Raw genomic sequence first — 27,883 nt, forward strand, 5'->3', positions numbered from 1 at the left:
GTTATTTAACTAAATCAGAAATTATGAAGAATTGACACGGTATTCACACATATAAGGTCAAGATAGCAGAGCTTGAAAAAATAGTTGAACTGGTGGATTTTCCAATTTTGTGCTGAAATATTTTTTTATATATAAGTGGGTTATGGTGTAAATTGTAAAAGTATTTTTGTGAAATATGAAGCGGCATAAAAAAGACAGGTAGTGTAGATAAAGTAGGCTAGGTAAGTAGAATGTAGGCTTATTGAGGAGACACTAGATGGAATCACTAAGACGAAAGAGACAAATAGATTAGAGTACAAAACATTATCCTATAGAACAAAGGGTTCAATTATGTTTTTGAAAAGTGATATATTTTTAGTTCACTTGATGGAATCAGGTCAAGAAAACACTACTAAATGTGTTAATGCATTACAGCTTAAAGTGATTAGTTGCAAAAAATGAACAAAATGCAAGACAACAAAATCAAATGAAATCAGAGACAAGCAATTTAATTTGGGCTGATCGAGTGATTGTCTAAATTCCTGATTTCCAAACCCCCGTGTAGACTAATCACGAAACAAACGACTCATTCAATAGACCAGGATAGTTTGATTTGGTTAGGACTATTTTAGTTTGATTTTTGATTTTGCATGTCCACCAATACCTGCCAGAAAAAAGAGATGATTGATTGGGAAAAAATATGATTTTTTTAGCTAGGGCACAGCCATTGAATGTTGATTTTATTCATAGAGCAGGTAAGAAGTTACCATTACAGTTACATATGCAGAGATAATATGCCTGCATTTCGGTTCTGGGCTACCTTTATAAGTGGGATCAGTCTGATGTGCAATGGTAAAGGTTCACTCTGAAATGGCACAAGTGAGCAAAACCTATTTTGAGACCTATGCACCGAATTACCACAGTGCAAGCTTTAGTCCGTTCTCAGAGTTATCATATTCTATGTTTTTCTTGCAATGCATTTGCTTTGGCTCCCCCTAAGCTAAAAGGGTAATCCAGACGTGGATCCTGTGCTCAATGTGCTTAGAGAGGTATCCGCTACACCTCTCTGAAGAGGCCCAAAGAAGGCTAAAACAATTGTCCAGGATTGCTGTATTTCTCATGCTGAGAGAACTTGCCAGCATTTTAGGTTCTGAACTACCCTTATGGGTGGGATCAGTCTGATGTGCAATGGTATAGGTTCACTCTGTAATTACACAAGTGAACAAAAACTATTTTGAGACCTGAGCTGGGATTTACCAAAGGGCAAGCTACTGAGTTTCTCTAAGCTTTTGTCCGTTCTCAGAGTTGTTATGTTCTATGTTTTTGTTGCAATTAACTACATAGTTACCTAGGCTGAAAAGAGACATGCATCCATCAATTTCAGCCATTCTCAAATTTGTGTTTGCTGTTGATCCCAAAAAAGCAAAAATCACAGTTTGATGCGCTTTCCAATTTTGTAACTAGGAAAGAAAATCCTTCTTGATCCCAGAATGGCAGTTAAATCTCTCCTTGGATCAAGAAGCTGGTACAGCACAAATTAAAAAATATATCCACAAGTATTATGTTTTTGCAAGAATTCATCCAGTTGCTGTTTTAAACATTTGTACAGGCTGATAAAATCACCTATTAGGGCAGGGAATTTTACATCCATAAATTCTTACGGTGAAAAACATTTCCATTGCTTTAGACCAGTGTTTCCCAAACCAGTCCTTAACCCCTTAAGGACCAAACTTCTGGAATAAAAGGGAATCATGACATGTCACACATGTCATGTGTCCTTAAGGGGTTAAAGACTCACCAACAGTCCAGGTTTTGTCAGTATCTCCATTGGAAGAAAACATGTAAATACATAAATACTGGACTGTTGATGAGGACGGGTTTGGGAACCACTGCCTTAGATGAAATCTCTTTTCTACCAGTCTAAATGCATGACCTCGTGTCCTATGTATAGTCCTGCTTATGAATAGATTTCCATACAATGGTTTGTATTGGTAAAACCAAAAAAAGAAGTATATACACTAGAGGTGAAGAAAACGTATAGCTGAAAGTGATCCCAGGTGTACTTCACAGCCACCTAAGAAAATATACACATATACAAGGAAGTGGAAATCACCCAGAATACGTATAGATATAATATATAATAGAATGACCTGTATTTAAAGTAGACTCTCCAGGCATATGCTCTGTGTAAATAAATCAAATAGCTAACATAGCGTAAAATAGTATATTATAAGAATGTAAAATAAATGTGATATGAACACACTCACAAACGGATGAGATAATCAGGCCTTTCACCCACGCAGGGGTATTTTGATGAATATGAGATGAAATGTAATGTCTTCCAACCAGATATGCAAAATAAGAAGATCAAATATGGTGAAGTACGTATGTACTTATGTACTTTATATCCCTACCCTTTAATATACATTGGTGGTTCTAGTGTTATTTCACCAATTAGAATTGTTTAACCGAACAGACATTCAGGCGCTTTCGCCATATACTTTGTGTCCCTCGCAGGTTACGGTACTCTTTATACACGCATGCGCGTGATACGCGCATGCGCTCAGAAAAACCCGGAACTACTAACTGAGAATCCCGGACACTCAGCGCTTTTTTGCGTTCCACGAATGGAACGCACGCGGATTTACCAGCTGTCCGGATGATTGTGAAATTACATCAGCTATATAAACTCACAAGGACGAACCCCGAAACATCCCTGAAGAAGTCCAGCACCTGACCGGACGAAACGCGTTGGATTAACCCCTTGTGAACTTTTTTTATTTACATGTGTTTATTTTATATTCTGCTGCAACTTACTGCTGCTCCCAACTCCTACTGTGGTTACTTTGAAGGAAGCATCCATCCAGGAGTTTACATTAACTTGGAGATACGCTGTTTTTATACTTCTCAAGTGTAAGTGCGACCAATAAATTTGTTATATATTATTTTATACGTACTTCACCATATTTGATCTTCTTATTTTGCATATCTGGTTGGAAGACATTACATTTCATCTCATATTCATCAAAATACCCCTGAGTGGGTGAAAGGCCTGATTATCTCATCCGTTTGTGAGTGTATTCATATCACATTTATTTCACATCCTTATTACATACTATTTTACGCTATGTTAGCTATTTGATTTATTTACACAGAGCATATGCCTGGAGAGTCTACTTTAAATACAGGTCATTCTATTATATATTATATCTATACGTATTCTGGGTGATTTCCACTTCCTTGTATAATGGTTTGTATTGGCTCTGAATATATTTGTATAATGCTATCATACCCCCTCTGATGTACTATTTTTTATAAACAAAACTAATTTAAATTTGTTAAAGGACCACTCTAGGCACCCAGACCACTTCAGCTTAATGAAGTGGTCTGGGTGCCAGGTCCAGCTAGGGTTAACTAATTGTTTTATAAACATAGCAGTTTGAGAGAAACTGCTATGTTTATCATTTAGTTAAGCCTTCCCCTATTTCCTCTAGTGGCTGTCTCACTGACAGCCGCTAGAGGCGCTTGCGTGATTCTCACTGTGAAAATCACAGTGAGAGCACGCAAGCGTCCATAGGAAAGCATTATGAATGCTTTCCTATGTGACCGGCTGAATGCGCGCGCAGCTCTTGCCGCGCGTGCGCATTCAGCCGACGGGGAGGAACGGAGGCGGAGAGGAGGAGGAGAGCTCCCCGCCCAGCGCTGGAAAAAGGTAAGTTTTAACCAGGGGAGGGCTGGCAGCCTTAGGCTCTGGGGAGCAAATCCAGGCAAGTGGCCCATTGCACCAAGAGGAGAGTAAAAACACCTTTCCCATTTGATTGAAAGTGTGTGTGTGTGGGGGGGGGGGGGGGGAGCAGTCACCTAAACAGACAATCAATGACAGGCACACACACCTGCTGATTTGGCACACACTAAAAAACACACACTCACTGACAGGCACACAGACACACACAGAAAGACACACACACACAGGCATACTGGCTGACACAGACAAATTAGCACACACACAGAGACATACTTGCAGACAGATATACTGACACACACACAGAGATACACACTGGTACTCACACAGACACACACAGTTACAGGCATACTGACTCAGACAGACAGACATACTGACACACACACACAGGCATACTGGCTGACACACACACACACAGGCATACTGGCTGACACACACACAGACAAACTGGTACACACACAGAGACATACTTGCACACACATAGACAGACATACTGACACACACACAGACAGACATACTGGCACACACATAGACAGACATACTGATGCACACACACAGACATACTGATGCGCACACACACAGACATACTGACGCGCACACACACACACATACTGACTGACACAGATATACTGACTGACACACACAGACATACTGACACACACAGACATACTGACACACACAGACATACTCATACACACACACACACACACACACAAACTTTACACTTTTAAAACCAGTGGACAGGGGCTGAGTAAGGGGACAGGGCTGTAGTGGGGAGCAGGGGGTGGTAGTGGAGGGTATAAGCTGTAAATGGGGGTTTAGGAAATGTACGGGGGCATAGGGGCTGAAGCAAGTTGATGGCTACAATTTGGGAAAGGGGCTGTGGTGTGGGTAATATGGGTTGCAATTGGGGGAGAGGAGCTGTAGTGGGGATGTTATGGGGCTGTGGTAGGGGGCATGGGGCTGAGGAAGGGGGCAGGAGCTGAGAGGGGGGAAAGGAGCAGGGAAAGGGTGGGACAGGGGCTGACCAAGGGGACAGGGGCTGACCAAGGGGACAGGGGCTGACCTAGGGGACAGGGGCTGACCTAGGGGACAGGGGCTGAGGTAGGGGACAGGGGCTGAGGAGGGGGGACAGGGGCTGAGGTAGGGGACAGGGGCTGAGGTAGGAGCTCACTAAGGGGACAGGGGCTGACGAAGGGGAGGTGGGGACAGGGGCTGAGGTGTGGACAGGTGCTGAGGTGGGGACAGGGGCTGACTAAGGCTGAGGTGGGGACAGGGGCTGAGGTGGGGACAGGGGCTTAGGAGGGGACAGGGGCTTAGGAGGGGACAGGGGCTGAGGAGGGGACAGGGGCTGAGGAGGGGGCAGGGGCTGACTAAGGGGACAGGGGCTGAGGAGGGGGTACAGGGGCTGAGGAGGGGGGACAGGGACTGAGGAGGGGGTACAGGGGCTGACTAAGGGGACAGGGCTGAGGAAGGGTGACAGGGGCTGAGGTAGGGGACAGGGGCTGAGGAGGGGGGACAGGGGCTGACTAAGGGGACAGGGCTGAGGAAGGGTGACAGGGGCTGAGGTAGGGGACAGGGGCTGACTAAGGGGACAGGAGCTGACTAAGGGGACAGTGACTGAGGAGGGGACAGGGCTGAGGAGGGGAATAAAAAAAAACACTAAAGTGTATTTCCCCCGTCCCTGAGTCTTACCTTAGGCCAGGGAGGGGTGGACAGCAGCCAACAGGAGCAGCAACCAGCAGCAGCCAGTGAAGACGTCCCCTCCTGATGATGTCAGGAGGGCCGTGACTTCCTCTGCTCTTCTCCCAGACTCCCCAGCGGTCCTAGGAGAAGAGCAGTGGAAGTCACGCCCCCTCCTCCTGACATCATCAGGAGAGGCCGGACGACTCGACTGACTGCAAGCTGCAGGAAGAGTGAGGTAAGTTGAAAAATCTGACTCCTCAGCCAGAAGCAGGGGATTCAGATGTTTCCTTTTTTTGCTGGATGTGGGCGGCCCTGGGTTTAGGGCGGCCTGGGGGGCAATTGCCTCCCTGCCCCCCTTCCCAGCCCACCCCTGGTTTTAACCCTTTTCCCCTTTCCAGAGCCGGGCGGGAGGGGGTCCCTGAGGGTGGGGGCACCCTCAGGGCACTCTAGTGCCAGGAAAACGAGTATGCTTTCCTGGCACTAGAGTGGTCCTTTAACCTTTCTTCATAACTAAAATGCTACATTCCTTTTATTCATTTTGTAGCCAGCCTCTGCACTTTTTCTAGTGTCATGAAATCCTTTTTTAGAACAGGTGCCAAAAAAAATAATAATTGAACAGCATATTCATGGTGTGAATAATAAAGGGAAAAATTAAGTAGCTGTGAATAAAAAAATATATTTATATATTATGTTTAATAAATATTTATAAATATATTTTTACTGCTTTTCTTTTTCCCACCATTGGTTGCTTTTTCTCACTTGATATGTGAGCCTAGTGGCTGAAAAATGTCAATATACAAATTATATATGTCTTTAACCACCTTCCTGTTTTCCTAATTTCCACAGGAGAGTGGCTCCACTGGGGTCTAGAGGGTATGGCCAAATGTAAGGGGTTATTTCCATGAGAGATCTGTAATGCATTCTGGTTGGAGAGAAAGAACTCCATTTCATAAAATTATCGCATTGCTATGGGCTTAATAAAATGCATGTGTTTGTTCAATTATACTTTACCTATATCACACTTATTTGCCAGATTTATCTCAATTCACAATATCTGCATATGTTTTTAGTGAGAGATTAAGAATTAAATCAATATGAGTTTGAGGATATATTGAGTGTTTTGACTAACAGGCAATTCTGGTGCAAAGTTCTAAAAGTGGTTCAAACAATGGGACATTTCAATGGATTGCATAACTATTGCCCCATTTAGAATTTTATCCGAAAACTGCTCTTTTTATATTCATATGTTGTGCATTTATCAGGAATATTTTCTGATTAGTTTTTGTTTTGTAAATCACTTTTTTTATGGAGTTGTAAGTAAATACACTTAGCCTGCAATACCAATATATCATGAACCACTTAAGGAAAAATCTAAAAAAAATACACAGTTATAAATACGTTATGACCATTTTTAAATGAGTATGGCAGAACCATATGATTTTAACGAAAAACCTAAACTGTATACAATAAAAAGCTTGCTAACCGAAGTAAACTAAGCATGGAGCACTAAGGTTATCGGCATCAGTGCAGAGACACACTTGGGCAATAGCCCAGTTTGGGATAACTTGAGAATCACTAGGTATGAAAGTAAGAGGATCAAGTAACACATGTTTGGAGGAAATATGATTAGCTGTTTGTAGGCCATAGCTAGCATATATAATACCATGACTTAGAATCGTGCTGTTTGAGTAAGCAGTGATAAATTAAGCATGGAAATACAAGATACATTGAGGAGGTTAGCAATCTGTTTTGCAGTGGTAAAAAGCCACCTGACTGTACTTAGAGTAAGCACCTTAAATAATTGAACTAGGAAAAATATAAATAGACACCTATTAGTCACTTGAAAAAAAGTGATGAAAAACTGCAACTTGCACGTGCCCCTACCCCTGCCTATTGAATGTTTATTCTATGCCTAAGCTAGCTACAAAATTCCTATAGTGAGACATCATCCCCATGCCTCAGCCAGAGCCATTCACTCTACTGGCCTCGGGCATAAGCAAGAGCCTATGTGCGATGCCCATCGATCCGGTTAGTACTGGAACTTAGACCCATATCTTGAAAGGATACTGTAGCTTGGTGTTGGCAGTTATAGTCCCCCAAAGTGTGTGAGTTGCATTAAGGGGGTCCCCTGTGAAGGTTCGAGTATGTTAGTGGACAATGAGACTCTGAAATACATGGCGGGAAGATGGTGGCTTGGTTGTCTTCTGAAGACTAGGGGGTGTTAAGGCTTTGGCCCTTGTTTGTTCAAGATCATTGGCCATTTGGGGTTTGCTTTGCAATCAGGAGAGGGCTGGCAGCCTTAGGCCTGGGGGGGGGGCAAATCCAGTCAAGTGGCCCATTGCACCAAGACGAGAGTAAAAACACCTTTCCCATGTGATTGAAAGGGGGGCAGTCACTTAAACAGACACACTCACTGACAGGCACACACACACTTGCTGATTTGACACACACTAGCAAACACACACTCACTGACAGGCACACGAACACACACTCACTGACATGAACACATACACACACACACACACACACACACAGAAAGACAGACAGACACACTGTTACAGTCATACTGACTCACACAGACAGACAAACTGGCACACACACAGAGACATACTTGCAAACACATAGAAAGACATACTGACACACACAGACTGTAGCGGTACTTACCCTCTCCAGGGGCCGGCCGGGGTCCTCTGTTCTCGCCGCGCGCAGTTCTGCTTCTGCACGAGGCGCGCGTGGCTCATCCGACGGCGAAATCAGGAAGGCGGGCAGTGACTGCGAGAAGCGGTCACGTGTCCCGCCTGACTCTAAGAGCGTGCCGCGTGTCTCGGGCACGCTCTTAAAGGGACAGTGGGAGCTGAAATTTGAAACGGTCTCCCATTGGCCCCTGTCATGCCACATTCCCCATACACTTGTTTTGGGGGCGTGGATATGACAGGGGCCAATCAAAGTGAACTCTAGGGTATTTATACTCACCTGTTCCTTAGTACCTTGCCCTATCGTGGTTTCTGTTCAGTTCCCTTCAGTGCTTGTATCGTTCAGTTGTGTTTTTGGTGCTAGACCTTGGCTTTTGTTCCTGACTCCGTTTTCTCTTTATCCTTGCTTGTCTTGTTCGCCGGTTTGCTCTCCTGTGTACCAGTCCTTGGCTTGTTCTAGTTTACGCTGTCTCTCTGTCCCCTTGACCTCGGCTTGTTCTGGACTCTGTCTTTTCTTGTCCTCGTCTAGTCCGGCCATTCTAAGGTCCGGTAAGAAGTATCTTGTTTTCTTGCCTCTAGACTATCTGGACTATTCTTGTGTGTTGGGGTATATTACCGTGACACAGACATACTGACACACACACATACACATACAGACACATAGACACATTCACATAGAGACACACAGGCAGAGAGATACACACATACAGACATTTAAGACATATATGCATACAGTGACATACCGTCATACAGACACATACATACATACAGAAACATACATACAAAGACATACAGGCATACAGAGACATACAGGCATACAGACAGATACAGGCATACAGAGACATGCATGCATACAGAGGCATACCATCATACAGAGACATACAGACATACAGAAACATACAGATACATACACACATGCGTACATACAGGCATAGAGAAACATACATAAGGAGATATACAGGCATGCAGAGATATACAGGCATACAGAAACATACATACAAAGACATACAGACACGCACATACAGAGATATACAGGCATACAGATACGTACATACAATACAAGGCATACTGTCATACAGACACATACATACATACATACATACAGGCATACAAAAACATGCATACAAAGACATACATACATACATACGTACATGCGGAGACATAAAGGCATACAGTTATATGCATGCATACAGAGATATACATACATGCATACAGAGACATACATACATACATGCATACAGAGACATACCGACATACATCACACAGTCAAAATTACATACTTGCATCTGTTCAATCTGGTCCCTGGGGTGCATGCTGTGAAGAATCCCCCTCCATTCATTCGGGACTTTCACTCCCTGCTACTTTATTCATGGATTTATTACTGTGACGAAGTGCCCTTCGCCACTTGTGCCTGGAGAGGACTGCTTGCACTGTGACTATGGACCCTGGGAGATTTTTGTATCCTTTTGTGTTTTACTGGTAACATGTGCTCAATGGAGTCTGCCTCTATCCCTGGATATAATTGGATTATTTTCCCCATTGTCTCCAGGATAGAGGGCTCTGTAAAACCGGTTTGGGGCAGATGCTGCCAGCCAGGCCCCAAAAGATACTTTACTAACTTCTGAACCCCTGGTCTGATTCATGCCATTTTTTAAAATGTTGTTCCCCTGAATGGATTGATTATAATATATAATTTAATAATATATTATATATAATAATATAATTTATGTGAATGTGATGTATATTTTAGAAGTTATGAATATGCTGTAAAAACTGTATTTTTCCTGCCTGTGATAATTGCATCTTCTATTGTATAAGATAATTGAATCACAGGCAGATGGGAGGATTTTGTGTGGGCTGTAACCTCTGTTTTATTGGCTACTGTAGATAACGTGTGTGTCCCTCCCCTGCATGGGAGCAGGGCATAAAATAAACTGCAGCTTGAATACCTGTTGTTGTTACTGCCAGTAAAGTCTTGTTCCAGCATTAAGCCTTGGCTCATGTGTGGATTATTTCGTGTTACCAGAGATATTCATTCCTGTGGATTATTGGGAATATTATTTTATGGGGAAAAAGGAATTACTGGACGGTGATATAAACTACTACTGTCACAAATGCTATCTTGCTCTGTGAAATCCTGTCTTGCAGCCCAGTCCTATCACTGGGCGCCAGCCGCACTGTGTGGAACACAGGGAGCAGAAATATGATGTCATTCATAACCCCGCCCCCTCCACACAGCCTGCGGCAGACACCAGGGTAAGAGGCTGGGTTCCACGGGTGGAAAGCTCTGGGCTGCACTCAGCCTAGCTACAAGAAGTAACCAGGTGGAAGGGTGCGCAGTGCCCTATGTGTGCCCTATCACAGCTGCCTGGGCCGCCTTATGGTAGCGCTGGCCCGGCGGACAACCCTGGATTTAGGGCAGCCTGGGGGGGCAATTGCCTCCTTGCCCCCCATCCCAGCCCACCCTTGTTTGCAATTGCCTCAGAAGTAGGTACTGCTTCAGCACTGTTTTCTCAGATACTTGCAGGCATCTGCTTAGTTTCAGCCAAAAGATTTCAAAATGTTTGTCAAGGCAGTCCTTCAAAGGGGCTTGTGACATCCACCATCTTATGTATGTTTGCTCACTTGTGTAGACGTTAAACAGTCAGCAAAGTCACCAATAATACTTGAGAAGAGTCAAGGACAACATGCTGTGATAACCATCACTGGCAGGGGGGGAATGGGTTCTGTGTCCACATGGCGAATATGAGTATGGAGTGAGCAGCTGCTTCTCCCACTCTCGGATCTGCAGATTGGACCCTTGTAGGCCTCAGGAAGCTCCACGTTCAACTCGCTCAAAATTATCAGAAAAGTTACAGAGACAACTTATTACTAAAAGTTAAATTTCGTACATAGAACATAATTTTGTAAATCTGGAATGTTGCCTTCAACCCTGTGTACATGCGTTGGAGAGTAGTCACTTTTGAAACCACTACAACTTTAATAATGACCAGCTTTATGCGTTTGGGAGATTGGCACCACAGGTGTCATGGTGAGTAGTCACAAAAGAACGACATTTCATTTTACCATGTGTTGGATTGCAAGCTCGTTTGAGCAGGGAATTCTTTACCTCGTCTCTGTTAATATTTTGCATATCAACTACTTGTCATTTATCACCAATCTATGCTTGTAAAGCATTGCAGAATATGTTGGCGCTATATAAATACTAAAAAGTAATCCTAATTATGTATACAAAACTGCAAGAACTCACTGCAGTCTGAATCTACTCAGTGACAGACACCCTTACATCCAAAATGTAATCAATAATTAGAATTCTTTCCACTTTAATCAGTAAATAAATATTGTTTTTTTGTTAAATGTTGTTAACAGAATATCAGATTTGTGTGGTACGGTGGGGCACAACTTTTAAGTGCTGCCTGGCAGTATATGGAAATTCTGTGCTTTTGTGATCAAGTCAGTCAATTAATTGCTACATTCCAACATTGGGAGGTCTGAATTTGGTAGAGAGGTATGACCAGAGTGGTGTTTTTCCAAGAGCTGAAAAAACACTCTAAAAGGGACAGAAATGTCCTGCTGGTTTTACCCAGCAAATGTAATGATTTTTTTTTTCCAGTTTTTGTGGGACTATTCATAAATGGACAGGTAAGGCAAGATAGAATGCCAAATCATGACTGTTCCTCTGGATTCAGGACACTTGGTAAGTATGCAATCACAGAGAACTATGGAATCTGTGACTAGTCAATTTATTTCACACTGGGAGTACATGAATTCCACTCACTGCTGGTCAGAACTTTCAAGCACCTTACTGGAGATGCCTAAAAGGTTGCATTGATCGTCTGTGGTTGCTGTATCTCTCTTGCAGAGAGAACTGGCCTGCATTTTGGATATGGTCCCCCCTTTTGGGCGGGGATCAGTCTGATATGCTAATGGCCCTGGTTCTTCTTGTAATGGCACATGATGATCTAAAACCAGCTTGAGATCTGAGCGGGGACCCACCAAAGGGCAGGCTACTCGAGCGGTTGTCCACTCTCAGTACTTTCTTGCACCTTGTTATTGTTTTTGCTTTCCCCTAAATAGGGAAAACAAATTAGGATATTACCATCCATATAATATTTGCCAAATTTACATCTTTGGACACAAGACTATTTCCATAACAGATTATATATATATTTTTACATATATTAATTTGGTAATTTAAGAACAATATTGACTGTCAGATTACATACCATATCAGCCCAAATGAACAGTAAACACTTTCTAGACAAAGCAGGCAACATTAATTTCTTTTTTTTTTCCTTGAATTTTTAAAATGAGAATAATGGGTGACTTTACAGACAAAATGGAAAATATACTATAAGGGTTTAAAAGGGCGGAAAACTGAATGGACCATAGGGTTTTTTTTAAAAGTATTGAATGGGAGTAAGAGAAGGAAACTGGAGAGCAAACTTTTGGGAAGAAGAGCTATAAAGCTAGGCGTAAATGGGGGATTACTGTGGGATAAAAATGGTTAAGGGCACTTTGGACAGTAGCAATGGCGTACACACAACCCATGGGGCCCCAGTACGAAAACTGATCCATGGGCCCCCCACGCGCCCTTACTCTGCGCGGGCTGGGGCCGCAACACATGGCGGCGGGCACCTGGTCGCAGGGCTGCGACCCGTGCGACCGCAGTATGTACGCCAGTGCATGCATAAACACATACACTTAAAGGACCACTACAAACACCCAGATCACATCAGCTCAATGAAGTGGTCTGGGTGCCAGGTCTCGCTAGTTGTAACCCTGCAGCTGAAAACATAGCAGTTTCAGAGAAAATGCTATGTTTCACTGAGGGTTAATCCAGCCTCTAGTGAGTAATGCTTTCCTATGGGCGGTTTGAATGCGCGCGTGGCTCTTGCCACGCATGTGCATTCGGAGCTGAGAGGCGGATCGGGGCGGAGAGATCCCCAGCGCCAAGGGAGTCCGGCGCTGGAGAAAGGTAAGTGCTTAAGACACACACACACACACACACACTCTCATGAACAGACGCACACATTTACTGACAGACACACACTCAGTGACAGACATACATATACACTCACTGACAGACACACACTTACTAACAGACGCACACAAACATATTCAGTAACAGACACACACACACCCTAACACACACACACACACACACACACACACACACGTACACACACTTACACACACACACACACACACACACTCTAACACTAACACTAACACACACACACACACACTTACACACACACACTCTAACACACACACACTCTAACACACACTAACACACACACACTAACACACACACTCTAACACTAACACACACACACACACTCTAACACTAACACACTAACATACACTCACACAGACACTAACACACACTCACACATGTTTTTTTATTTTTTATTTAATCCCCCCAGCCTCCTTACCTGTGGGAAAGCTGAGGGGATTCCCTGGGGTTCAGTTGTGTTGCTGGCCCTGCTGTCACCTGGCTGGCGGGCGCGCGAGGGAGCACTCTCCCCTGAGTGCTTCCTCTTCAGCTCCCTCGCGCGCCGCGTACTGATGCCAGCGCCGGAAGATGACGTAATCTTCCACCTCGGTATCAGTGCGGTGCGCGAGGGAGCTGAAGAGGAAGCACTCAGGGGAAAGTGCTCCCTTGCACGCCCGCCAGCCGGGTGACAGCAGGGCCAACCTCGGGGGGGGGGGCCTGAGGTGGCCGGCTCCTGGGGCCCCCAGGAGAAGAGGCTGGCCCAGTGACAAACATACCCGGGTCGCAGGGCGGCCGGGCCCCCTGGTGGGCCGGGCCTGGTCACAGCTGCGACCCCTGCGACCCTGGTATGTACGCCACTGGACAGTAGACAAATATAGTCCTACTCTAACGATCCTGCCATTGTGTTCCAATCCATACCGAAACTTGTTATACTTAGCATCTATCATAGAGATAGTCTATTTTTGATTACCTTATGGATATATCAAGAAATCTTTTCTCACCTTCTTATTGATGTAGCATACATAACTATAAATTTAAAATGATTTGATATGGGACGTTGACATGAGACACCTTGCATATTGTCAGGGTACCTTGTGTTTTCCTTGGGCTGCTACAACGTTGATAGGTCTGAACATTGGCTGCTGTAGTTCCCCCTTTTTTATGACGCAATGTGTACATCATGGACCACCAAAATAGTCAATTTTAAACATTTTGGGTGCGTGGCTATAAAGTTGGAGTGCCAGACTATAAATAGTCTGCTGGAGCTTAGGTCCTTGCCCTGTTATGGTTCTATTTTGGTCCCCACTAAGCGCGTTATATTTCTCTCATAGTATTTGTGGTTTTGATCCAAGTTATTACTGACTATTCTTCAATCTGTACACCTTGACTCAGCTAATGTACCTCACTATTCCTCCTGGTTTTCTGGTTTAACTGACTCTGGCTTTTCCTTGACCTTTGTACGTTAAGACTGGCCACATAAGGTCTGGTATACGTTTTATTCTTGGTTATTGGTTCTTTCAGTATTCCTGGCACATATAATGAAAACTTTAGGCAGAAATGCCTCAAGATAAAAACTTAAACTGCTGTTTAACGAGCCCATAACCTTAAAAGAGTTATTTACTAAAGCGAAATAGTCAATGTGAATTCAAATTTAAGGTCACAATAGTTGAATTAGAAAAAAATCAGCTATATTCTCAGTTTGACTACATTGGTCTAAAATGTGACATTCACATTGAATTCCTGACAATTTTCGATTTATCCTGCTTGTTACCACTTTGTGCACTCCCTTTAACCCCTTAAGGACACATGACATGTGTGACATGTCATGATTCCCTTTTATTCCAGAAGTTTGGTCCTTAAGGGGTTAAAGCAGAAAGTCGATCTTAATGCTGATTCAATTAGGTGCACATTGAATAAGAAAACTAAACATCTCAAAGGCATATAATGGGACAGATATTTGAGAAAAATAAAAAATGTGTTTGTATAGTTTTAAAATGATTTACAAAAACATATAATGATGAATAAATGCATGTAGTCCAGACACAGTTATAGATGTTCCGTAAGTGGGATTTATACTGCATGGCTAATTCCTCAATCCTTTTCTTATTTAACATTTGAAGGTTATTTACTCACTGGGAATTTTGGAGAACTGGCAAGTGAATTTTAGACCAACATAGCTGATCGAGATTTATATCGGAGTTCTTGAAGTCTTTCAATTTGGCTTTGTTCACCAACTTCTGCAGTTGATTTTGATTTCTTCATAATTCTCAATTTAGGGATTATGACAAATAATGAACATTCAATCAAAAGTCACTACAAATGCAGGAATTGCAACAGTAATAAGATTATTATTGTATAATTGCATGAGATTTTGATGACGGTTTAGCAATATTGCAATGGAGCTTTGACCAGCCATAGTCTAGTCCACCAAACCAATTCACCTATTTTCATGTGATGGTTAGATTTTTCATAGTTTCTGTTTTCAAAGTTTGAATCTTCTGAACTTCTTTTTATTACCAAAAGTTACAATGTGACAAGCTGTTTGAGGACACTGTGGCATGTTGTCCTCAAATAGCTTGTCAGCTGGTAATTTTTTTTCTTACAGTAGTGATGGTGCGCAACAACAAAAAATCGTATTCGCTATGGACCTCTTATAGAGATGGAAGTAACCCTGTGTACATAAAATGAGGTGTTTACAGAGTGGAAATATTATAAATAATTGAAAAACAAACAGTGGTTGTGGTGAAACAAAGCACAATCTGTAGGTATACTTGCAAACATGGAAATCACTCTGACACCTATTAAGGAGACAAAAACAAAAAGAGAGCTCCTAGTGCAGCATAGTAATTTACTTATAAATATATAGAATAAAGCAAACAGAGGTGACCTTTAGGTGTTACACTCACAAGATTGGAGTGGTAAAAGCACCACTCGTTGCTATAGCACTCAGGGAGGATCAGCCCCTAGAGTGCGTGGGATGCGTGGAAAGGAAGCTTGCAATCCGGATCTCAGGTAAGTATACTTTATTAATTAAAATTTAAAAACAGCAAAACTTGTTGTGGAGGTAGTTAGTCCGCTCACCAGCCTCAGGAAACCGCAAAGAAAGTTCCATATACTCATGTAATGTAAAAAAATCTTCTGGCTGCTGTTGCCGACTGTCTCCAAATCACTTCCTGGTTCCGGGTCCGTAATGCATTTCGCCCCACCCACAGGGCTTTGTCAAACGGCAGCTGTTTGACAAAGCCCTGTGGGTGGGGCGAAATGCATTACGGACCCGGAACCAGGAAGTGATTTGGAGACAGTCGGCAACAGCAGCCAGGACAGCAGCCGGAAGATTTTTTTACATTACATGAATACCGTATATACTCGAGTATAAGCCGAGTTTTTCAGCACATTTTTTGTGCTGAAAAACCCCAACTCGGCTTATACTCGAGTCAGAGTCTGTATTATGGCAATTTGCATTGCCATAATACAGACTGGGGGGAGAGGGGTGCTGGCAGAGCTGTACTTACCTTTGCTACAGCTCCTGTCAGCTCTCTCCTCCTCCGCGCCGTCCGTTCAGCACCTCGATCAGCTCCCAGTGTAAGTCTTGCGAGAGCCGCGGCTCTCGCGAGACTTACACTGGGAGCTGACAGAGGGAGCTGCACAGACCGCGCGGAGGAGGAGAGAGCTGACAGGAGCTGCAGGAAAGGTAAGTACAGCTCTGCCAGCACCCCTCTCCCCCCACTGAACTACCAATGACACTGGACAACCAGGGAAGGAGCCCCCCTCCCTGGCCAGCTAGCAAGCAGGGAGGGGGGACGAAAAAAAAAGATAATTAAAAAAATTTAATTAATAATAATTAAATAATAAATAATAATTTAAAAAAAAAATAATAATATAAAAAAATAAATAAATAATAATTAATAATATATCAAATGCCCACCCCCACCAACACATACACAAACACACACTGCATCACACACTCACACTTCATTCATATACACACACTGCACTCACACACACTGCACTCACACACTGCACTCACACACACACTGCACTCACACACACACTGCACTCATACACGCACTGCACTCATACACACTGCACTCATACACACTGCACTCATACACACACACTGCATTCATTATATACACACACTGAAAATAAATATTCAATGAATATATACGCACACACACACTGCACTCATACACACACACACTGCACTCATACACACACACACTGCACTCATACACACACACACACTGCACTCACACACTGCACTCATACACACACACACTGCACTCATACACGCACTGCACTCATACACTGCACTCATACACGCACTGCACTCACGCACTGCACTCATACACGCACTGCACTCATACGCACACTGCATTCATACGCACACACTGCATTCATTATATACACACACTGTAAATAAATATTCAATTAATATAATTTTTTTAGGATCTAATTTTATTTAGAAATTTACCAGTAGCTGCTGCATTTCCTACCCTAGTCTTATACTCGAGTCAATACGTTTTCCCAGTTTTTGGGGGTAAAATTAGGGGCCTCGGCTTATATTCGGGTCGGATTATACTCGAGTATATACGGTATATGGAACTTTCTTTGCGGTTTCCTGAGGCTGGTGAGTGGACTAACTACCTCCACAACAAGTTTTGCTGTTTTTAAAGAGACTTCGCTGAACACAAATATTAGTGTTTCAAAACAGTAAAATTTATTACAACGATGATATCGCCAGTAAAAGTGAAGTTTTTTGCATTTTTTACGCACAAACAGCACTTACACGGACGATATTATTGCTGCAATACTTTTTACTGTTTTGAAACACAAATATTTGTGTTCAGCGAAGTCTCCCGAGTACAACAGTACCCCTCATGTACAGGTTTTATGGTGTTTTCAAAAATTACAGCGTCAAATATAAGGCTTGTGTTTCATTTTTTTCACTTTAAAATTCGCCAGATTGCTTACGTTGCCTTTCTGACCTTATGGTAGCCCAAGAATGAAAATTACCCCTATGATGCAAATGGGGTATGTCCAGTCTTTTTTAGTAGCCACTTAGTCACAAACACTGGCCAAAATTGGCGTTTTTTGCATTTTTCACACACAAACAAATACTAACGCTAACTTTGGCCAGTGTTTGTGACCAAATGGCTACTAAAAAAGACTGGACATACCCCATTTGCAATACCTTGGGTCATCTACTATTGCAAATGGTATGCCATTATGGGTGTAAATTTATTTCCTGGGCTACTATACAGTCTCAAAGGCAACGTAACCAATCTGGCGAATTTCAATTTCAAATGTAACACGCTATATTTGACCCTCTAACTTCCCAAAACACCATAAAACCTGTACATAGGGGGTACTGTTTTACACGTGAGACTTTGCTGAATACAAATATGTGTATTTTATTGCAGTAAAAGCAAACAGTATTAGGACATTGACAGTTAAAATGTCATGTAGAACTAAAAAAAATAAATAAAATCTTATTTTCTCCCATTTTTTTCATATTATGTTTTATAATATTATTATAATTATGTTTCATAGCTAAATATTTGATGTTAAATGAAAGCCCTGTTTCCCCTGAATAAAATGATATATAATAAGGGGGGGTGCATTTAATATGAAAGAGGTGAATTACGGTTGGACAGACATATGGCGCAAATGCCAGGTTTTGTTTACATTTTGTTTCGTTCACAACTTGTACATTTGGCTATGGTCTTAAGGGGTTAATGGAGCGATTTTGGTCTATAGATCATGCACCTGCAGTGTAACTGCTCAATTCTCTGCCATTTGGAGTTAAATCACTTTTTTAATGCAGCTCTAGTCACACCTTCCCTGACTATAGCTCACACAAGTAACTTAAAAACTGTAAAATAATATTTTTTTACGTTACTTTTAAACAGTGCAAAAAACAATGATTCTAAGTTACTTTAGCTTGTGCCTGAGCTCGTATTGCTTGATACTTGCTTTTATTTTTTTTATAGATAAGGAGTGGCTACTTATCTGATAACATGTTTTTTTTTTTTTTTTTTTTTTTTTTGATAGCGAATACTTATGTTCATTGACAATTTTTACATCATGAGAATAACAGGTTAATGATTCTTCTATCGTTTATAATAGAGAGGCTAGGCTATACATGTGAATGACAGAATTTGGTCATGCTAAGGGTTAGAGGTATATGACAATACGTTCTTCAGAAGGATAAACATATATGTGTAATTTAGTAAGTTAAGACTTGCATTAGTATGGTATGTATGTGTTGAAGCTGTGTTGTCCTAAATATGCAAGTTGCTTGTACCCTTTCGCTTTGAACTGGCAAGAACTATAACGTGAGAGTATATTCGATTGAACGAAATAGCCTAAGAAAGTCCCCTGGGGTCCCCCCGGTGTAAGTCCCTTTTCGTGCGTGCAAAAATCCAGGCTCTCCTTCTTGGGATCTGCTTACCGAAGCGTGTAAGGTGGTTCACCCTATGCCGCGTTGGGGCTGTGCACAGCCCTGCTGTGGGCGCCCATGGAGCTTTGTAGTGGTGCGGTGAGTGGGCAGGTGTGTTTGGGGTCGGTTGGTCGTGCCACTTGACCTGGGTAGGGTCGCCCATGAGGGGGTGAGTACTTGCTTGAGGTCGGGGCTTGTTTTGCGTGGTTTCCTCCCGCTCGCCGCTCTGCGCGAGTGAGGTGCATGCTTACTTCTCCGTCGCGTGTTTTTGGGCCCAGTCGGGACTGCGGGCTGATGCTGAGGGTCGGGTGGCGGTGGTCGAGGTGGGCGGCGTACGGTGAGTAGTCGCGGAACACCTTGTTGCAGCCGGAGTTCGAGCTTGAGCCAGAAGTTTCGGAAGATCCTGTCTATGCTGGACAGGGGGTTTAGTGGTATCTCTCGGCTGTCTGCTAGCCACGTGGTCTCTGCCATTTTAGGTTGGCCTCTCAGCTCTCCGGCCCTCTTCACGGTTGTTTCCGTCGTGTTGGAGGGGACCACCATGGGTGGACCGGGATCACCCCCACCGGTCCAAAGGGGGGGGTTGCGGGTTGCCCGCTCGTGGCAGTTGGTCTCTGGGTGGTTCCAGGCTGGGAGATCGGCCGCCTCTCCCGCCCAGTGCTTGCCAGGCCGCTTGCCCTCGCGGGTGCATTCTGCCTTCTGTCGTCCGCTCACGGGCCGCATCACCGGTTTACCATGAGGGTAGAGGACTAGTAAGTCGCTTGGGGTCCTGTGGTGTGGTTTGTAGTGGGATAGGGGTGCCTTTAGAGCCATTTTTTGCAAGTTTAGTGTGGAGCTCCAGCTAGGCATGTCTTCCCACCATGACAGTCAGGCCCCGCCCCGATAACATGTTTTTTATAGCAGTTTACAGACAACCATATTTTCATTATTTGTTTGTATTTAGCACCAGAACTTTTATATTGTTGATATTTCCTGAAAAGGAGTCTACATTATTTTACCCTTCCCTATTGGACAGTGTGTTTTACTCAGAATTTCAAATCCTCTGCTGTTTTAATTGCCTGCAATAGTTTCCGGTGTGTGATTAAAGTTCGATAAACAGAGCAAGAGATAAGAACTTCTAAAGTAAACACTATGTGCTCTAAAATCTGATTTAAAATTAAACTGTTTTTGTGATTCACAGTTAGGGGAAGAGTGGCTAGGTCTGCATTAACAGGAACAAAAGTGATTTCACTCCCAAATGGCAGAGAATATTGCAAATGGTCTTAATCCTAAATGTTATGTGATTACACTATTATAAATCTTTTTAGTTCGATGCCTCAACTGCGTGTGTGCAAAGATGTCTGGGCACTCAGCGTTTCAAATTACGACAGCAAAATGTTGCCACTATGTAATGTTCCAATAAAGGCTGTGCTAATTTGAAACACTGAGTGTCTAGACCTCTTCTTCTCCATATTAAGTATATTGGGAGAGAGGGCCATCTCCACAATCTTTATATGTTTCGATTTTGTTAGACCATAAACCTGGTTAATGGAGTACAGACCCATTCTTTGCATATTTAGACTGTGTGTGTGATCCATCCTTTGGCATGACAGAGAGGGTATGCAATTCTCAATGTATACAGGAGGGGTGAGAAGGAAAGACAGAAAGGAAGAATAGAAGCAAGAATTCATGGGAATTTAAATTAAATTATGTCATTAATTAGGTCATCTAAATTAATGAACATTTTAGGGGATATCTTTCCTTTCAGTCTTCCCTTCTCTGACCTCTTGTAATTCATTGCACACCATCTCTGCCATATAGGATCATGCAGGCAGTCTAGGCATGCAGCCAAAAATAGTTGTAATAGTGTATAACTGATACTGAAGACTGTCTCCTTTTTTAGATCTAGAACCCTATTCAGCTTTTTAATTCATTTCAACTATTAGGAATGGGGGTTTGAGAACACTTGTATTTCAATAAAAACGTGGGTTTTGTTCCCTATTGGTTTTTGGAATTTCTACCTATTGTGATAAAAAGTGTGAATATGAATGACTTTGCACAGAGAAGGAATGAGATCAAATAGAGCCCTAGACTAGTTACTGGTTTTCAACCCCCCTCCACCCATCCCTTTCAATGTGAAGATAAACAGGCAACATTTCTCCTTTTAAAAGTTCCTGGTGTCTGCTTGGCATTTGGCACTATACATAGAACACAAGTCAGCATGTCTGACTCACCTCCTAGAAAGTCGTTAATGGGAAGAGATCTAGCACAATTAAACCAGCAACCTAACTAGGTCCCTGTTGCTGGGATTAATGTGACAATACTTATACATATATGCTTCATCCCATAAGACTTTTATATGTAATAGATTTTATTTGTTCCAGAGTATCCATATTTCTTCTGCAAGTCATTGGTTGCAATGACCAGAGAAAATAATAATGGACTCAACGAGATTGGGTGCTCTTCTTAAAGATAATCTCAGCAGAGATTACTGGTAGCTAGCGGCAAGTACATGTTTGTATGGCACTACAAATTTTTCTTTTCTTTTTTAGAGCAGCTAAAATGCATACCCACCATGCAACATAAATAGGACCCTGTCAGTGTGTTAGTGATATAGATCCAACATTCTGACTTTGTTCCTAGAACTCATATGAGTTTATTCACTAACTCAGAAATGGTAGAGAATGAACAGGGAAATTAAGAAAAAAATGGGCAATAATAGCCAAGTTGTAAATATAGCTAAAATTAGAACTTTTTTTTCCCTTTTTTTCCTATTTTGACTGAGATTTGCAATTCCGTTGCTAAATGATGATACGACCAGTTTGAGTGACCAAATCCAGCAGTCTGTGCATTGTGTTTGTGGTATTACAGTAGTTAAGTCCTGCGATAGAACACACGTTTGGGTCCCCATCGTAGGCATGTGCAAAGGGTGTGCCAAGTGGGCCAAGGCAGACCCAATCCACGCCATCCTCCATTTATACTCCTACCTCTAGTTATGCGATAACAATATCAGATGATCAATTATTGTTAAAATGCTATCACCAGATGACACCATTTTTTGAAGATGATTTTGTAAATGTGTCTTAAGTTAGTAATTTCAAAGAATACAATTGTCTAGTTATATTTTAGCTTTTTTAAACAATAGAAATCACCTGTTTGAGTTTCCAATTAATGTATTTGTTTTATTAGGCAAACGAAAATCATTAGATGCACACCTTAATCAAATGTGCTGTGCACCCCTATAGTCCCATGCTATTTTAGTGGGTTTTCAGAGGATAGAATAAGGCGGATCATTGTCAGTCTTTTTTTTTTTTTAAATTTATTTATTTTTTTACACATATTCTATATCTGAATCCATTTGCTTGATAGGGATAGAGTTTCACAACAATAGGTACACAAGGTACACAAGGAACGGCTTAGAAAAACTCTGCTTGAGTTAAGATGCCATGCTTCGATATTGTCAAAATTCCAGGTAAAACAAACAAACAAACAAAAGCAAAAAAAAAAACCCCAAAACATGCAAACACATGATAAAGTTTAGTGAATTTAAAACTGAATTGCACAATTTAGGTCAAAACAGTGGTTTGTGACACATTATCCATTCACTGCAATTCAATGTTTAGTGAAAAAAAAAACATGGGTTATTCATTAAACCTCAAACTAAGCAGTAAAATGTTAGGCCAAAATAGCAAAGTTGAAAAATTGCTTGGGTCAATTAATCCAGAATTTAGTGTATAGCCCTAATTTTTCCTAAAGAAAAGAACTTGAATATGTAAAAAAAAACCCTCCCCCAACACACACCAAACTTGTAATAATACTGTTACCATTTGACATTTAAGAGTTCCCTGTTGACATTTAAGAGTTTCTTCATTAAATTTCAAATTTTTAACGAATGGCAAAATGTTGGCAAATATGGCTGAACAGGGAAAAACTTCTAACTCTCTCTTATGGTCACATCTCGGCAATATTAGTCTGAATTTTTTACATACCGAATTCAGCTGGATACAATTTGAAGTAAGCCAGATATTGATGGTTATTTAGTAAAGTGAGAATTCAAAGTGATTTTCAAATCTAAGGTCAGAGTAGCCAAAGCATAGCTGAATTTTTTCAGTTTGGCTATTTTGACCTTAAATTACAAATTCACCTTGAATTCTCACTATCGTGAATAACACTGACAGGGTTATTAACTAATATGGCAATTGTGGAGAACTGATTAGGGAATGACCCATTTTAGCTGTTAGCTGATAAATAGAATGTTTGCATTCTGGTTCTTCTATTTGGTTCGTTTTATTCCCACTGTCAATTCTCCGTTTATTGCTTTACTCTGACATTGTAAAGAAAAGTACCAAAGTGAATTTAAGGAATACATTTCAGAAATACATCAACAAATTAAAGCGTTCTTCAATCAAAAATATTTACCTTTCCTGTAGTTCAGCTGTAGTTTAAAGCAGTGACCAGTGTCCTTGAGACTATTGGGCAAAGAAAGCTTAACCAGCAGCAGACCTGTGCTGGGAGGACAGGTGGACAGATTGAGAGAGGGGTTTAGCGCTGTGGATAATGATGACACTTGCAGAAATAGCTCTGTGAACATAATAGGATTATTACAAGGGATTAAGAAAATGTTATTCATTAGCACAGACCAATGAGGCAGCTACTAGGATCTTGATTCTAGAAAGAAAGAAAAGAAATCTTGGATGAGCTAAAAACTCAAGTCTGACACATACATTGTATATTAATGGGCTAATTATAGACACTATAAATAATATTACTACAAAAAGTCCAGATATATTTTATTCAGCTACCTATTTACATTGACCAATTTCCCTTTATTTTTTAACTGGTTTATTTTTTAGAACTTATTGGTTCTTCTCCCATTGATTCTCTGGCCAATTCATGCACTCAATGACGTCTAGGAGTTGTAGGTCATCAACATCTAGAGGGCCAGAGATCCCTATCCTAGCTGCTCTGTATGTGATTCTGATGGTGATGGTGCGATTATATTAACAGCGACGTGGATAGAAATATACATGTCATTTAAGGACCTATTCGCCCATATGTGAATGCTAGTGAACAGAAAACCAAATTGAAAAGGGTGAATCTCCAAGTGGGGATTAAAGCTGAATTGGTGAATTTTTCCAACTAGGCTACTTTAGCCTTAATTTTGCAATACTGCATAGTGAATCAACTTTTTCAGAGATTATTACTGTAAGTGAGCTTGTTGACTTAATTATTTGAAATGTCAATCAACAAGGTGTGTACTTGAAGATTGCATTTTCACACTATGGGATCTTGGATGTGTTGCCCCTAAACTGGAAGTACACCGCAACTCCTTTGATTCTCTGTGAGTCACAGACTGACATAAAATTATTGTGTGGCACACATGCATTTAACCTACTGAAGTCATAAGGTGTGATACAGTATAAGCAGCATAAATTGGCGACCATACCTGCCAACTAGGTATAGGACTGTCCTGGATTTCTTCATTGGTTTGTACCATCTGGTGACATCAGAATGTCCACCAGTCTGCATAAGAGAAGTACATCATCAGATGCACTTACTATACACTAAATGAAAGGGACACTCCTCAATGAAAACATGATACATTTAATTATTAAATTTGTCCTAGGGGGTGTTTCTAAAAAAAAAAGCTTCCAAAAGTTGCAGACGGTTGGACTGAGCAATCAAACCAGGACATGGTCCGAGCGCCCAGCCACACTGCTGATCCAAGAGAGGAGGTGGGGCCCAGGGGAGCAGAGGAGGATTCCTGCCTAGTGTGAGGAGGTACACAATGTCACGTCACATAAAGACATTGGAGCAGTCATGCCAGCCTGCCACTCAGCCAAAGCCACAACAGCTAGCCAGTTAGCCACCACAGCCAGCCAGTTAGCCAAAGCAGCTAGCCAACCACAGCATTCAGCCTGCCAGCCGCAGCAGCCAGCCAGCAACAGTAATAAATGGGAAAGGAGCCAACTTGGGATGGGTATTATAGCTATGTTATATTACTATATTTTGAATGAGGACCAGATTGTTAGAGAGAGACCCATTTTGATCCTTTTGATGGACTCAGAGAAACAGGTGGGATAGTTACCAACAAGTTCAAACAGATTCACTGTTGAAACACATACACTGCTTGCGTTACACATAATAAGATTCAACTGGTCTACTAGGACTCGGCTATATATATATGCCAAGTTCGGCTCATTAAAATCAGCTGTACTCCCATAACTATGTATCGTCTAGTTACCGGGAGGGGAAAGGGCTAATCACTGCTCAGCACCTTATTCCAGCTCGTGGAGGATTTAGTGAGGAAAGTCCAGCTCCCAGGACTGTGTGTTGTAAATCCCTGGGAGGGAATAGAGCTAGTCCCTTATCCTGGTCCAGGATGGAGAGGCTCCAGGAGGACCCCAGTCAAGCCACGGAGACTGAGATTTCCCCGATTCCAGTTAGGAAGTGATCCTTGGCGAAGGTACCCAGCTGGGTTACAGGGAGCTCCACTACAAGCATCTTGTGCATTTAAGCTGCTGTTTCATTTTAGGTTCAGGTTCATGTTGTTCAGCTCTTTGTTCTTCAAATTTTTGTATGGCAAACAAATAATTGATTACTCTAAGCACTACACAATGTTCCTGTGAACGATGCTTTTAAAATTGGCCGATTCTGAAATCAAGATTTAAATCAACACTCACTCAAATCTGGAGACATTGAAGCTTACTGCAATAAAGAAAGAAGTTGCTTTGAGACTAGAGAGAAAAAAAACACATCATAGAATGTTTGACATTTGCTGAATTTCCTTCTCTGCTCCTCTTTTAAACTGCAGACTGGTCAATGAGACTAAAATTGGATGGTACTTAGCTTTATAATTTGTTTTATTGATGAATTGTATTGCACTGGTTTTGTGTGCATTGTATTTTTTAATGTATTTGTATTTTGAAGTGTATTGCTCTAGCTGTGATGTCTGTGATGATTTATGAGTTATATTGAGTTATATTGCAATTGTTTATAACGTATTGCACTTTTGTTCCTTGTGTCTAAAGATTCTGTTATTAAATAGTTTTAAAGGCTGAGTTTGCATTGGGGTGGGACAGGAGTAGGGGTTGGTGGGAACAAAGGCAGGACAGAGGGGGGAGCGATGGGTAGAGTATAGCAGTGGGCCCTTGCTTTATTTAGCCCGGGGGCCCTGAGAGTTGTTAGTCCGCCCTTGCAAGTGATGCAAGTTGCATTGCTGGCATACTCCCTGTAGACCTGCACACCCTCTATCCTGATTTTATACCTCCCAGTGTTGGATGCTATAGCCCCACTTACCTATGTGGCTCCCATAACAGCCTACAGATGAGAGCCCCCCATAAGTATTGCACTGATTTTTAATGTTTATTGGACACAACAAATATACAGTACTGTAGGAAAAATACTGTAACGTAAGAATGCTTTCAAAAATAGAAATGCTACCAGTTTATTAACTTGCAAGATGCAAAGTGAGTGAATTAAGAAAATCCAAAATCAAATCAATATTTGGGGTGACCACTCGTTGCCTTCGAAACAGCATCAATTCTTCTAGGTACTCTTGCACACATACAGTTGTGCTTAAAAGTTTGCATACCATTGGAGAATTAGTAATATATGTACCATTTTTAAAGAAAACACGAGTGAACAGGCAAAACACATTTCTTTTATTTCTTATGGGATTAATATTGAACTGTAGGCTATAACAGAATGGCACAATCATAAAACAAAACATGGCAACAAAGAAAAAAAAGAAATGACCCCTGTTTAAAAGTCTGTATACCCTTAGTTCTTAATACTATGTTTTGACCCATTTAGCATCAATGACAGCGTACAGTGTTTTGTAATAGTTTTCTTCGAGGCCCCTAATGAATGCATGAACCGCACGTGACTTGGTTATATTAAGTTCAAGAGACTGTGATGGCCACTCCAGAACCTTCACCTTTTTCTGTTGTAACCACTGCAGGGTCAACTTGGGCTTGTGCTTACGGTCATTGTCATGCTGGAAAGTCCAAGAGCGTCCCATGAGCAGCCTTCGTGGAGAAGAATGCAAATTGTCTGCCAGTATTTTCTAATAACATTCTGCATTCCTCTTGCCATCAATTTTCACAAGATTCCATATGCCCTTAGAGCTCATACACTCTCAAAACCTTTAGTTAGCCACCACCATGCTTTACAGTGGGGATGGTATTCTTTTCGTAGCTCTTATGGTTGTGTGTCTGGCGGTTGTGGTTGAAGTCTTTCTTGGTCTACCTGACTTGGTATCAAGAGATCCAAGTACTGACTGGCATTTTCAAGGCTTTGGAAATCTTTTTATATCCTTTTCCATATTTATAAAGTTCTTTTACCTTGTTACACAGGTCTTTTGA

The 27,883-nt window shown here is 41.8% G+C and overlaps 1 protein-coding gene across 1 annotated transcript in view; it reads right to left on the reverse strand.

Moving 5' to 3' along the window:
- PDC (phosducin) overlaps nt 1-24,050 on the reverse strand; it is a 50,369-nt gene extending 26,319 nt beyond the window's left edge. Inside the window, exon 1 of the mRNA XM_063427515.1 lies at nt 23,937-24,050. The gene's annotated coding sequence lies outside the window, so the exon portion shown is untranslated. The remainder of the gene's footprint in view (nt 1-23,936) is intronic.
- Between the last annotated feature and the right edge of the window lie 3,833 nt (nt 24,051-27,883).

Source organism: Pelobates fuscus, chromosome 7, assembly GCF_036172605.1.
Source record: "Pelobates fuscus isolate aPelFus1 chromosome 7, aPelFus1.pri, whole genome shotgun sequence".
NCBI lineage: Eukaryota > Metazoa > Chordata > Amphibia > Anura > Pelobatidae > Pelobates > Pelobates fuscus.